At 37.4% G+C, this 15,204-nt stretch overlaps 1 long non-coding RNA gene across 1 annotated transcript; it reads right to left on the reverse strand.

Moving 5' to 3' along the window:
* Nucleotides 1-1,062: 1,062 nt before the first annotated feature.
* Nucleotides 1,063-15,143, reverse strand: LOC121497247. Its single transcript, XR_005989441.1, has 3 exons — nt 13,023-15,143; nt 11,066-11,133; nt 1,063-3,105 (listed from the first exon to the last, which is right to left on the reverse strand). It is a non-coding gene; the product is annotated as an uncharacterized LOC121497247 (long non-coding RNA).
* Nucleotides 15,144-15,204: the final 61 nt, after the last annotated feature.

A 15,204-nucleotide genomic window follows, 5' to 3' on the forward strand; every position in this document is an offset into this window, starting at 1 on the left:
ATGCATAACCTCTTCAGAATGCATTTCAAAAATACAATTTCATAACATTAGTAACTAAGTAAAATATTTAATATATGACAAAAATTGCGGCACCTGGGTGGCACAGTCGGTTAGGTGGCTGACTCTTGATTTTGGCTCAGGTCATGATCTCAGGGACGTGAGATTGAGCCCTACATTGAGCTCCTCACTGTGTGGAGTTTGAGGTTGTCTCCCCCTCCTTCTGCCCCCACCCCCGCTTGTGCACACCCTCTCTCTCTCTCAAATAAATAAATCTTAAAAAGCAAAGCAAAATATGACAAAAGTTGGATAAGGTGAATGGGTAAACAATTCACAGACCAAAACAAACAAACAAACAAACAAACAAAAAAAACCCTAACTAAAAATGATCCAAAAAAACCCAGAAAAATATCTAATCTCACTAGCAATAAAGATTTACAAATTCAAATAAAAACAACTCTTTAATTTTATTTGCCAACCTAACAAGACTAATCTAAATGCCGAACAACAAGATATTAGAAAATAAAAGTAAATTTTGCCATATTTCTTCCATAGAATACTATTTTTTTTTAAAATTTTTTTTTAATTTTTTATTTATTTATGATAGTCACACAGAGAGAGAGAGAGGCAGAGACACAGGCAGAGGGAGAAGCAGGCTCCATGCACCGGGAGCCTGATGTGGGATTCGATCCCGAGTCTCCAGGATCGCGCCCTGGGCCAAAGACAAACGCCAAACCGCTGCGCCACCCAGGGATCCCCATAGAATACTATTTTGTCATTTAAAAGAATGTTTGTTGTTTATTACAGCAAATGCATTCCAGTTCATATGCCAAATTTTACAAATCTTATAAATAACTTTACTTGCTATAGACAAAAATGATAAAATGAGTAATATATGAATATTTTATTATCACATCATTATATAAATATAATTAAGACTGATTTATTTACATGTTTATATGTAAGAGGTTTTTTTCTTTTAAAAAAAATTTATTTATTCATGAGAGACACACAGAGAGAGAGAGGCAGAGACATAGGCAGTGGGAGAAGCAGGCTCTGTATAGGAAGCCCGATGTGGGACTTGATCCCAGGACTCCTAGATCACGCCCCAAAGGCAGACGTTCAACCACTGAGCCACCCAGGCGTCCCTACATGTTTAAATGTGAATGATTTGTTTCATATTTTTAGCAAAGTCATGCACATGTGCCATTTTGTTAATGGCAATATAATTCAAACACTCAATATTCAGTTATTATATCCTCATCTTAGACCACATGAATTTAATAGAACAAAAAGACATTTGAAATATGTTTACAAAAATATGATAAAAAATATTACAAATGCATTTGTATCAAACATGTATAAACTATATTGATAAGAATAATAATAAAACTAATACAGTATTTGTAACACGGAGCAACAGGCATTATTCTGCAACTGATCCATTATCCCTTAGCCCTGTTAAATTTTAAAGGGTTATATTGTACTTATGTAGAAGAATGTCTTTGCTGTTGGTGTGAAATATGGGATAATGGGGCATCCTGTTGACAATTCTCAAACAGTTCTGTGAAAAAAAGTTTCTTTTACTAGTACTATTTTTGAACATTTCTCTAAGTTTCCAATTATTTCGAAATAAAAAGTAATTTTAAATCTTTACCCAGTGAACTTACTCATAAATCTCTCGTGTAACATTATAACTCACTAGTACAATTGGCAGATCACTCCTCTGTATATAGTTTTATTTATAATAGATTGAAGTATATTATCTAACTCCACATCATGTCATTAAGTTTGCACTTTCAAAGAATGAATAAACTCAGGGTTTCATAGGGTCACATATTCTTTTACCAGATGTAAATATAACCATATATTCATTATGAATAGATTTACCCTATCATATAGTCTCCAAAGGCAAATTTGGAATTTGTTGGTCTATTAAAAAATGAAAATAGGTATTTTGTTTATGAAAACACTTTATGTTCATCATTTCATGCATTTTACTTAGAATGTAAATTTCTAAAACAAGGGGGATTGAGAGAGAGTTATTAATAATGAAGAATGGCATTTTACCACCAAGAAGTACATTTGCCACTTGTGAGGTAGTTGTGTGTTTTTTTTTTAATTTTTTTAATTTTTATTTATTTATGATAGTCACACACACACACACAGAGAGAGAGAGGCAGAGACATAGGCAGAGGGAGAAGCAGGCTCCATGCACCGGGAGCCTGAGTGGGATTCGATTCCGGGTCACCAGGATCGTGCCCTGGGCCAAAGGCAGGCACTAAACCGCTGCGCCACCCAGGGATCCCTGTGCGTTTTTTAAACTGAATGGAATTTGTAAAAGGTTAACTTGAATAAGCAAGTCATTAAATCGGACCTTTCCTCACATGCCTTTCTCAAATATAGAATTATTTTACTACTTGTCTTTTTACTCTGGAAAATACATTAGGTGAGTTTGGTATGAGAAATTCTTATTGAACATGGACTGGCTTCTAGTAGTAACCATCTTGCCTCACTAAGAGCCCCAAAATAATTGGTTCAATATTCAAGCATAAAATTATACTGAAGATGGATGTCAGAGTCATCCCATCACAACTTCTGGAATTTATCTGTGCTAACCCCTTCCACAACCTCACTCCCCAACCCTCATCGTGACTTCTCTAGTGAAAACATAACCTATTTGTGCTTTTCTGGTCTTCTGGCACCTGTCATATGCTCCTCCACGTTTGTTCACAAAGTATCTTCAATCACAAAAGGAAATTCTTAGATAGTGAAGAATGTCAGTATTTGGATTAATAATTAACTCATTTTACAGGATTCAGGGAATGCCTTTCAATCTTCCAAGTCTCCTGTGATCTCAGACCATGATTGTTTGTTTGTTTGTTTCTTTCTTTTTCTTTTTTCTTCTTTTTTTTTAAGATTTTTATTTATTTATTCATGAGAGACATGGAGACAGGCAAAGACACAGGCAGAGGAAGAAGCAGGCTTCCTGCCGGAAGCCTTATGCAGAACTCGATCCCAGGGCCTGGGGATCACGCCCTGACCCAAAGGCAGATATTCAACCACTGGCATCTCTGCTTTGTTCTTTCTAATTCAAATAATGTTCTCCTGGAAAAATAAGGATACAACAAAATAGTATCATAGAAGGTATGAATACACAGGTATTCACTATCATCTGTTACATCAGCTACTCTAGATCTTACCTTTACATATATAATTATATATATTTTTATTTGCATATGTTATATACATGAAACATGAATATAAATTCATCCCTATATATAGTATATACACAGTAGATAGTATTCACATAGTATATTAAATCAATACATAAAGATGAATTTATATTCATCTCCCTATATATAAATATATATATGTTGCTTTGTTTCACATAATTTTTTTAAAGATTTTACTTATTTATTTGACAGAGAGAGAGAGAGAGAGCAAAAGCAGGGGAGAGGGGCAGAAGGAGGTAGACAAGCAGACTCCCCGCCGAGCAGGGAACCCAATGTGGGGCTCTATCCCAGGACCCTGGATCATTACCTGAGTTGAAGGCAGATGCTTAATGGACTGAGCCACCCAGGTGTCTCTTGTTTCACATATTTTAAGAAGCCTTTTTATTACTGCCCCATGATTTAGAAATCTCAGTTCGTTAGAAAGCTCTGATCTTAATTCTCTTCTTCAAATCTTGTGCTTTCTTTTCATTCTTCTACCAATCTTCACATAGATGACTTTCTTTTTCCCTTCTCAGTTCCAATGTCTCTCCTTCAGAGGCCTCTGTTCATCACTGGATCTCCCCAGATTCCTCCTCCATCACCCATGTCACTCTACCCCAATCCTATTTTATTGTTTTAGTATCACTCGTAACTCCCTGTAATAATTTTTTCTGTCTCTTTCAACTAGAAGGTGAGCTCTGTGAAGGCAGGAATATTACTGTCACCCTAGGGCTTATTACTGACCTAAGCACAGAGTAAATGTTGAATAAGCTCTTGAATACAGTGTTAATACTCAAAACACCCACTGGAACAGTACAGACATAACAGTCAGAGCAGGTGCCAGATGTCAACAACTGGAGTTGCCCTGCCAGAGTGTACAGATTGAATATTTGCCTTGGTTAAATGAATAAGTGAATTTAAGCTTATGTTATCCGCCTCCTGTCCAGGAACTTATTACTACTTTCCCTGTCACCTTCCAAATCGATACCTATCACAGTGATAACTCTTGGTTGTAAAGCAGAACTTGGTTACTGCAAGCCTCACAAACATTTCCAATAACATTTCTTTATGGGATCTCTCTCATAATTTCTCAATTTTCCATAATCTGGCTTTTGAAAAAGTAATTCCAGAATTTCTTCCTTTGGCAAATATGAATACCACATTGTTTTATTTATTGTAAAAATCTCAGTATACAAATTGTTTCTTCCTTTTGGATTAGAATTCAGCATAGCTGTACTTTTCTCTTTTCATCTCATCTATCTTCAGAAATTCAAAATAAAGTAGGTCGAGTATTTTTCATATGCTTTGCTCTTTCAGTTGAAAATAGACAAAATATATCAGCTTCATCACTATCGAGCCTTCACTCTGTGCCAATTGTTGCCCACCTGCTCTACTCACATCCACCAGGTGACAAATTGTTTAAAGTCAAGACTCATGTCTTCATTTTTAAAAATTCCTTCAAAATCCAGCACCAGACTTTGACTAGAAGTGGGAGTGCTAACTTTAAGTTAAATTGGGTTGAATATACCTTTTTATTTATACAAGCTGGATCTCAGTATGCACTACATAAAATTAATAATGCTTCTCTTTTTCCTTCTTTCTTGGCTCAAATAATTTCTCTTTTAGATTCTTGGAGTTTCAATGGTACATATGCTTTTTACTTCCCTGTCTCTGTTCTCAGATCTATTTCTGCCTTCCCACTAGTTCATAGTAACAATTAAGATCATGTTCATCTATTTATGGTTAAATATAAATTTCATTTTGTTCATTATTCACAATCACTTACATTTCCCAATTCTTCCTCCTGTTGTTTTCATTTAAGAATTACCAGGAAACCATTCCAAAGTGTCTGGGTTTTAATTTTATCTAAGTATTTCCCCCCTTCCTCTAAATGTTTCGCTAAAATCCAGTCCCTTGAAATGTGTTCCAGCTTTGCCAAGAACTCCCTGGGATCAATTAACATTTAATGGTCTACCTAGTACTGTGCTGAATAACTTCACATAAATCTTATCACTCAACTTTCCTGTTGATATCATTATAAAAACTATTATCCTCATCTCAGATTTATATAACCAACCTGAGAAAGATTAAGGAACTTGTCTCTGGTTACAGCTGGTAAGTAGTAAGGGGGGATTCATGTTTACTGCTCTTTCCACTTCGGAAGACTCCCCTTACCACTATTCTTTTTAAAATTCCAGATCCAGAAGGATCTTGGTACTCAGCACTTCCTACCCATATGGTTACTTAATGCCCCGTATCTTATTTCTACCATACAGTCCTAAAATTTGCCTAAATTTGTCAACAGTGTCTTCTAGAAATGGCATTTATTTCAACACAAATGGGGGGGGGGCCGGGGAATAGTAGTATATAGTAAGCCTCATGAAATTTGGCAGACTTTCAAATGTATATCAAAACAATTTTGTGATAAGGCATAGGGTGGTGTCACAATGGTCAACTATGCCATTCTTAATGGTGTGAAGTCATACAATTTACTAAATCTAAATCTCACTTTCCTCTTCTGTAAAACAGAAGAAATAATAGGTTCCAACCCATAGCACCATTCTAGGGAATAAATGAAATAATGTGTGTAAACCTCTAAATATAATGCCATTTCTGAGAAAAGTTAATTTATTAACTTAATGAACAATAACTGCCATCATCATCATCATCATCATAATCATCATAACTATTTTGGAAACACACATCAGGAAAATAATGTACATCTATTTAATTGAAACAAGCCACTGCAACCCTAAACATGGTATCAAACTCCTCTTATTCTAATGTGACTTTCTGCGGAATTTTCAGTTCCTTCAGGAAGATAGCTATGTAGCACAAAATGTACTCACTGGATGAGTTGATCTAGTTTTCAGATAGGACCCAATAAGAACCAATAAGAACTGTGTGACCAAACAAAAGACACTTGCCTTACTTCTTTTATATACTCATATCTAACATAAAGGAATTGGAACACATAATAAATAACAAAGACTCCATTCAAACAAAAGTTCTGAAATTATCTCTTGGCCCACTCCATTTTGTGATAAATAATTAACATCTGTGGTAGTAAAGAATAAATTATTCTCTAGTTCCAGTTCACTAAATTGATTTCTAGCCCTTGGAGAAAATTATTACATCATTTTCACTCCGAAAATAATAAGACATGAAGGGATTTCTCTCTAGTAGAGATTAATAAAGTATTTACCATCCCCAAATCAATTCAATGCCAACTAAACATAGTAGTGCATCCTTGGAAGAAGTAGAGTCACCTGCCATGATCTAAAGAGTTACCTCTTTAACTCTTACAAAATCCCTACAAATTACTTAAGTAGTATGTAGCAGAAACATTTTTGTTTTAGGAGAAAAATAAAACCCACCTGTGTGTAAAATGAAAATTTTCCATATTTTGCCTAAATTTTCCCATAATGTTGAGGAGAAATTTGGGAGAAGAAACAATGTGTGAACTTCCATTCCAGTGTACCTAAGGAAGATCCTTTTCCTTCTTTTATTCAAGTGTGGACTACCTCTAAAACCCACATCTGGCAAATTTCCAAAAGCACCCAGTCTTCTAAAAACAAAAGTTTACTAATGGTGCTATTCTCTCCATAGCAAAAACTGTGCAAAAACTGTGCAAAAACTGAATTTTTCTTCACAGTGAGTCACTGGGAAGACATCTGGTCTTATCTGACTATTAAGATAGTCATTTGTATCACTCCCATTATTGGGAACTGCCCTTCTGGGACAGTCCCTGTGCTTCACTCCAGCAGAGATACCTTGATTCCCAAGCAGAGGGCAGAGACACCTGTTCAGGCAAAGCTAATGTTGGTGTTGTTTCCCACCCTCCCTTTCCCTCCCTCCTTCCTTCTTTCCTTCCTTCCTTCCTTCCTTCCTTCCTTCCTTCCTTCCTTCCTTCCTTCCTCAATCTTTGTCTCTGTTTCTGTCTCTGTCCTCTCTTTTACACTCTTCTTTCTAAGCCAGACTATTCCTCTAATTTCACACAATACTTAGGTTACTTGCATAATTACACTTAATACCCATAGGGCCCATCAGTAGGAATTTCTCTATAGTTAGCTTGCCCTGTCATTTACACAGTATAATATAAGATCTCACCTTGCAGGTTCGAAAGGTTGACAGCAATTAGGAAAACTAAATTCTAAAGCAGAGTGCAAGCAAGCTAGCATATTTATACAAAAGTACAAAATTTGAAAAAGGCAACTTCAATGTCAGGATTCAATTAAAAAGCCTGATAGTTTGAGTTCTCTAGACATGTCCAAATATATTTTAAATCAAAATGGAACAAACTATAACATTTTTAAAAAATGGCTAGCTGGAAAAATACACTTGTCCTTACTTCCTTCATTATTTGTGGTATTTTGTGAGTCATGGTGCCAATGAAAGGGTAGAGGGCTGCTTTGATCAGATGTAGTTCTAGAAGTTCTAGCATGTTCCCTGATCTACATACTCAATAAATTGTAAAGCACTTAATTATTACTGTTTAGTATTTTTAGGTTATCTTGAAGAAGTCAGTTCATAAATATAAGATAGTACCAGGTCAATGACAGGAAGTTGAGTATAACGTTTTTCTTTTTTTGTTGTTTTTTGGTTTTGTTTTGTTTTTGTTTTTGTTTTTTAGTATAACGTTTTTCAAACTAGAAGGTAATGTAGTTGTCCCCATTTGAAATAAATGTGTCTCTTCATAGGCTTCTCACATAAAGATGGCCATTTCAAATTCTACATCCTAACATACATTATTTGTTGCAGTTTGTGTTATTAGATCCAATATAGCAGAGATCTACACTGTAAGTTTCACAGTATTAGCAAATGTTCTATCTAGCCTCCATGCTGCTTTCTTTCTGATGATTTTAATTGTGTTGTTATACAGCGACACTGCTCTTTAGCAATATTTCAAGAGCAGAGAGCATGTGATAAGTGGGATGGACAGATGTGAACCACTGCAGCCTGTGGTCTTAGCTCTTTCGTCCTGCTATCCATGTTGCCTCCTCTCATTTCCCACTTTACTCAGGGTTCAAGTAGATCTAAGAGTTGGGTCCTGTGTCCTCACACACAGAGGCTCCTAACCAAGGAAGAAATCACGCGCAACAATCACTTCTTCCCTGTTCTACTCCCCTTCATTTCCTATTTGCAAAAATATATAACCTTGGGTTAGAAAGAGGATAGGGGAGAAGGAGAGAGACAGAAAAAAGCATGATGGAGACAGGGGATTATGGAAAAGAGGGCAAGCAGCTCCCATAGAGAAGCTCTCCATTTTACCCAGGCATAATGTTACAGATGAGAACATTGAGCACTTATTTGATCTTTAAATGCTCACACAGCTTATTTACATCAGTCTATACCAGGGCAAATTCTTTTTTTTTTTTAAGATTTTATTTATTTATTTATTTATTTATTTATTTATTTATTTATTTATTTATTCATGAGACACAGAGTGAGAGGCAGAGACATAAGCAGAGGGAGAAGCAGGCTCCCTGCATGGAGCCTGATGCAAGACTCAATCCCAGGACCCCTGATCATGACCTGAGCCTAAGGCAGATGCTCAACCACTGAGCCACTCAGGCGCCACAGGGCAAATTCTTTTGACTTCCAAGTCACCAACCCTAAAAGTCTCCAATTCTGAATTTCTATTGTATATTCTATCTCAGTACCAAAAATCAATTCACTGATGGTTTCTTCACCTTAATCTATGAAGTCTATTAAGTTTACTACCTTAAAAACTCTTAAGAATTTATAAAACCCAGAAAATCACATTAAAGAGTCTCTTCGAAGTTTAGGCAGTGAGCTTCTGGAAAGTGTCCTCTATTGCTACCAGGTGCTGAAGATCACGACCTGTATGGGCATCACCCGAAAAACTTCTCATCATTAATGGCACATCAGCACCATATGCACATTCTAGACTCCAAATCTTCCCTCAGCCTAGGAGTTTGGTTGTACATATTGAAACATAAGTCAGCTGTGCTGGTACTTTTCAGATCTCTTCCTGTCTGATAAGACCTCATATTACACAACCATGAAAAGGAACGAAGCTGTTCTCTCCCCTATGCCTAGGAGGATCTAAAAATGATGAGGAATCCCTTACATGCAGGAAACTTGCATTTCATTCGCCTCACCACACTGTGAAATGTGAAAAGACTAATCTGATTACTCTGCTCCGACCCAGATGGTCAAATTGCCAAAGGGCCGGTCCTAAAAGACCTTCTGGGACACTACCCAAAAGTTCAGCAAGAATAAATAACCTCTCACAGGTGAACAGCTCAGCCAAGTAGAAAAAAAAATTTCCTTCCCCAAATTTAAAACGCAAATGGACATCCAGAATTATATTCAATATTATTTTCATTGTTATAAAGAGTTATAACAACTTAAAATAAGAAACAATCCAATGCAAATATGAATGGGTGACTCCCCCCAGAGCTTTCACTGACATTCTTCCAGTAGATTCCATCCTATCAGGTGGATTCTAGTGGTTGGCATCATGATGGAGGCTTACAGTGTTCTAATTCCTCTGTTCTTCCTAAACCCCTAAATTCTTCAACAGTAAAAGCAGGATCAATACAGTTTATCTGCTTCCTTTGCCCCTGACTACACCTCATTCTCCAAGCACAATATTTCAAACCCCCAAATCTTAGAGGTGTCTCTGGTTTTTAAAGCCACCCAGTGTCTTGCTATCATCTGTGAGTGAAATCTGAAGCCCATTTCATGGCTTTAAAATTTCTCCATGATCTGGCTCTTTCCTTTTTCTCTGGCTTCAACTTCTGCACCTCACCACTATCTCAAACTTGGCTTTCCTCTGTTTGAATACATAGCACTTTCCTTCCTTCTGGGTCCTAGAGTCTGTAGAGTTCCCTGTTTACACAACCCTTTCTCCAAGAGAGCTAGCACTTTCTCCAGAGGATTTGTCGCTCCCCACACCACACCCAGTACTATGTTAAGTCTCTCTGACATGCGCTCCGACACACCAGCCTGTGCCCAAATTATTGTCTGCCTTCCCAGCCAGGTTAGGTTACAAGCCCCATAGCGGGATAGGACCATGTGCTTTATTTACTGCACATCCTCATGTCCTAGTGCAGGACATAACCTTTGGGGCCTAAGAAACATTTGTCAAATAAATCATACAAACCGTATGAGCATAGAATATTAAGTAGAGATCACTTCAGAGCAGTTGTTTACAACTAATGCCAGCAACAATTATTCAGATTCTGTGTGCTTGATCCTCAAATCATCCACAAGAGGGGAATATATTCTTCTTTCCCTCCTTGTCACAGATGACCAACACAGGTATACTCTTGACCACTCTTTTCCCATTTCTCTTGCCTCCCAGTTCCTGCCAGTCACAGGAATATATGATACCTTGTCATTTACATGCCACAGAACTGGCTTAATGCTTAATGCATCTGTAGGGTTGCACTTCCAAATTGGAAAACCCATCTGTTGTGGGCTGAATTGTGTCACCCCCACCCTCTCAATTTCATTTGTTAAATCCCCCAGTACCTCAGAATGTGACTGTATTTGGAGATAGGGCTTTTAAATATGTGATCACTTTAAAGGAGGCCTTTAGGGGTGTCCTTAAGATCTTTATAAGAAGAGGAAATTTGAATAAGCAGGGAGACACCAGGGGCTCACACACAAGGGGCGACCAGGCGAAGACACAGAGAGGAGGCAGCCAGCTACAAGCCAGGAGAAAGCTGTCAGAGGAAACCAAACCGGCCAAAACTTTGATCTTGATTTCCAGTCCAGAACTGGGAGAAAACTAATTTCTATCATTTAAGTCACAGAGTCTGTGATATTTGTTATGGCAGCCCTCACAGACTAATAAACTACAAAAGTTTGAAACTGCTTACCTGTATTCTGGAGCTGAAACTCGACCCTTATCATTACTCTTTTTCCATTTTGAACTAAGTCTTCATATCTAAACCCAGAAAGAAATATGAAAATTAAGGAAGAAGACCTACTGATAATAATTCATGGGTATGTGTGTATGTGCCAGGCACTGTACTAGGTAGGTGCCTGGTACATCAACCTGTTCTCCACTTAACAGCTCAGGGAACTTAGAACGACAGAGGTTAAGTAATCAGCCCAAGATCATACAATTAGCAAAGAGGAAGAGACTGCATTTTGAGCATACATCTGTCTGAGATAGCCGAGTGGCACAGAAAGCAAAGGTGCTTTGGGGCTACATGACTTGAGTTTGAACCCAGGTTTGTTGCTAAATGTCAGAGTGTGACTTTGGGACACACTTGTTTTCCATGAGCCTCAGTGTCTTCATCTGTAAAATGAGGACAATACTATTTATCTACTTATCTTTGTAGGATTGGTAAAAGGATTAGATATGAGAACACACAAAAGAACAAGAACTGAGTTCTTGTCACACATAGTCAGCTCGTCTATTCTTGTGCAGGCAAAGCTAGAACAAGAATCCTTGACCCCAACATTTGCAGAAATTGCATTATTTTAGCAGTGCTTTTCGGTTTTGTAAAGAAAAAGTCTTTTTCTATATTGATTCATCTGTGATCATTTAAAAATCAAGTAAGTTGGTATCTATCAGATAACTGATTTTCCTATATCTTTAGCCTGGTCTGTGACTAGTTACCTCTCGGGATGTCTATGCATCCCCCAGGCATGGTTGAAGGAAAATCAAGTTAAGACTGGCTTGTTTTAGCAGGTCAGAACTGAGCCAACAAAGACAGTGTGTGTATGAAGATATATATTTGATAAGGAATTCTGACTTGAATTTAAATCTATTTTTCACTTCCATTTCTTAAAGAAATCACTATTTAATCATGGCTACAACTACTGCTTAGTTGCAATTATATAAAAATAAAAAGTTTAATTAAAAAAGAAATCAGTACCACACCTTGACACAAAACCACTTCCCACCTTCTTCAATTTTCTAGATAAGTGACCTTTGTCAAATTCCTTAATGTCCTTAAGCCTATTTTTCTCATCTGTAAAATGACCACAGTAATAACTACATCACCGTTTGGTAGTAAATAATAAATGTAATTATAAATGTATAGTGCTTAGTGATAATAGCATTTTCATAGCATTTGTTATGTGCCAGTCACTGGTCTAAGCACTTCATTTGAATTTATTTAAGTCAGTATAGTCTTTACAACAACTTTATGAAATAGGTATATCCTCATGTAACTGATGAAGAAGCTGAGATTCAGAGCGGTTAAGAAATTTGAGGACATATGGCTAGTAGGTAGTGAAGCTGAATTCACAGCCAGGCAGTTTGATTGCAGAGGCTATGCTTTTAGCATTTATGAGACGAGTAAATGTTCAATACCCAATACCTGCAACTATATTGAGAGAAAAATCATCCCTTTAAATCGATTACTTAATTTTGCACTTATCTCTTTTCATTTAAAGGAAGTGTTTTTCAAATTTACTAAATAAAGTATAACGTGTAAATGGGAATGCTTCGCAAAATTATGTGAATGATGGATTGTTTCATATTTAACTTAGTTTTACTTAAGAATTATTTTTTAAATTACATTGATGATAAAATTGTATAGCTAGTGTCAATGAAACTAAAAGATGCTATCAACACAGAAGCTGAGAAATGTATATCAGAACCCACAGGGGGATGTGTTTATTTAGTAAAAAGTACTTTTCTGTTTTTTAGAATATACATATATAATGTCTTGTAGGCATTTTAAGTCAAAACATACATCTAATACAAAATATGGTAAAATATCAGGACATTCCACTTCAAAAAAATACCATTCCAATGTAATTTTTCCAGGCTTAACTTTTAAATTATGTAAAAAGATCACAATATATGGCAAATCTCACCATCTCTTTCAAACTTTCTGTCTTCTCTCAGACACGTATCTCATGTTTATTTGTACTGTTCGTTGTTCAATATGTAGGAGCACACACTTTGTGCGGCCCTGTGCTGGATGCTGGAGATATCTAGAAAACAAAAACAAAAACAAAACCCCAGCTCTCCCTTCAAGGAGAGCTGGACACACAGAGATAGTAAGATCATTAGAATAATGTGATGGGTGTTGTCACTGTAGAATTTTCACAGCTGAGTTGGAAGACAAGTGAAGAAAGTAGGAGGGGACGTATCCTCAGGTGAGCAGAGAGAAGATGGCAAAGGCCTGAGCTTGGGGAATGGGGTAGGTTTTAAGTGATTCTGCTTTCTAGACTTTAAATAGAGGGGCCAAGGGATAGGCAGGGGCATGGAATGTGGTGCCCTCCTCCTAGGCAGTGCCCTAGAGTTCGGATAGTTTACGGATTTTGAAATATCCAAACATGATGAGATCTACAGTTTAGAACTTTTACTGAGAGGAATGTGGAAGCTGAAACGGATTTAGGAAATTTGTGGGCAAAGTAATTCAGGATGTTAACTGCTATCGTTATCACAGGAGAAAGTCAAGGGTCTGAATAAAGACACTAACAATGAAAGCTGAGAAGAAAGGTCCCAACTGCCCTAGATCCCAGTCCTTCCTATGTATTAGAAATAAGTAAATAACCCAAATAAACAAAAACTGTTTGTCACATTTTCTTTTCTATCTCTCAGGTATTATTTATTAATAATCCCGAAGTAATTACTTAGAACAGATATTTATTGTATGGCTCTGTGCCAGGCACTGTGGTTTACATGTATTTCCTAATTTAATTTTCACCAAATTCTCATAGGAACTGCTTCTTTACTACTAAGAAGTCTGAGGCACAGAGAGTTGAAGCAACTTGTCCCAGGTCACAGTGCTGGTCAGAAACAGAGGCAGGATCCAGACCCATTTTGTCTGAATCTGAAGCTGATGCTCTGATATCTCACCCCACCCCCCTCCAGACTGCTTCCAGTGCCTCTCACTCTAGTGGACACCCGGCCTTTTACATGGAATCTGTATTTCTGTCCTTCCTTAAAGGAAAACTTGGTTTGTCCTCCAATGTTTCTGACTACTGTCCAATCTATATCTTCCCATGTGATGTCTTGAGCTCCTGCGATCCCCCATCTCCTCACCAGCCGTTTTCTCCTTAAATTTCAATTTGGTTTCTATGCCTTATGAACATACTCACACTAATTCTTTTCTTGAAAAATTCAAAGCATTTCTCCATCTGTCTTTCCCTTGTGCTCTTTAAAGTAGTTTGTCAATTAACTCCACCTTTCTTCTTGAAGCTATTTTCCCCATCTTTGTGGCAACACTTTGCTGTCCCAACATGATCCAATGTGGCTCTAGTGGTTCCTCCTCCACTAGTTCCTTCCTGCTGAAGAGCTCTTTCCTTTTTTTCTTCTATGTTCATGCCACTAGAGGTATTGGGTTTTTGTTTCCTTTTTAAAGATGTCCTCTGGTGTTCTTTTTCAGTACGATCTCTCAACTTACTCTGTCTTAATTTCTCAACATTTTTTGAAGACCCAATTTCAAATCCACTTGGAAGTTTTTCTTAGTTGGCTTAGTGACAGCGTGTATTTTGCACAGCACCCTCCCCGCTCCCCCCACGCCTTCACTGCTGACCTAGTCACCTTCCCCCTTATCTCCTGTAAGCAGCAAAGAAGTACACAAAGGATTCATTCTGCTGTTCATTTAAGCCTGTTGCCTGACTTTCATCTCCTGAAATGCTTAGGTTTCTTTGTTCCTAATAGGTGCCAACCAGGTATTAAGCTTAGAGCATTAAAATTGAAGCCTGCAGGTGATAACAAGAAAAAAAAAAAGTGATTAGGTCAGAAGAATAGCCGTGGCTGAATGCATCTTGGATACACAGCTTATGCTCAAGTTCCTGGAGGACAGAGAACCTCTTTCCCATACCCAGAGCCTCCAAGGCGAGTAGAGTCGATGAGTAAGCATTCCGCTGAACCAACTGTTTACCAGGCTCGCAGCGACTCTGCAAGTCCTGTGCAAGCAAATGCTTACTGTTCCGGGGGAGCCCAGTTGACACCACAGAGGTCATGACATGGCAATTCAGACATAAACTTAGATTGAGACAAGGAGTACCATCCCTAAAATTTTGCTGTTTGCTTGGTTTTTAT

The sequence above is a fragment of the Vulpes lagopus genome, chromosome 8, assembly GCF_018345385.1.
Source record: "Vulpes lagopus strain Blue_001 chromosome 8, ASM1834538v1, whole genome shotgun sequence".
Classification (NCBI taxonomy): domain Eukaryota; kingdom Metazoa; phylum Chordata; class Mammalia; order Carnivora; family Canidae; genus Vulpes; species Vulpes lagopus.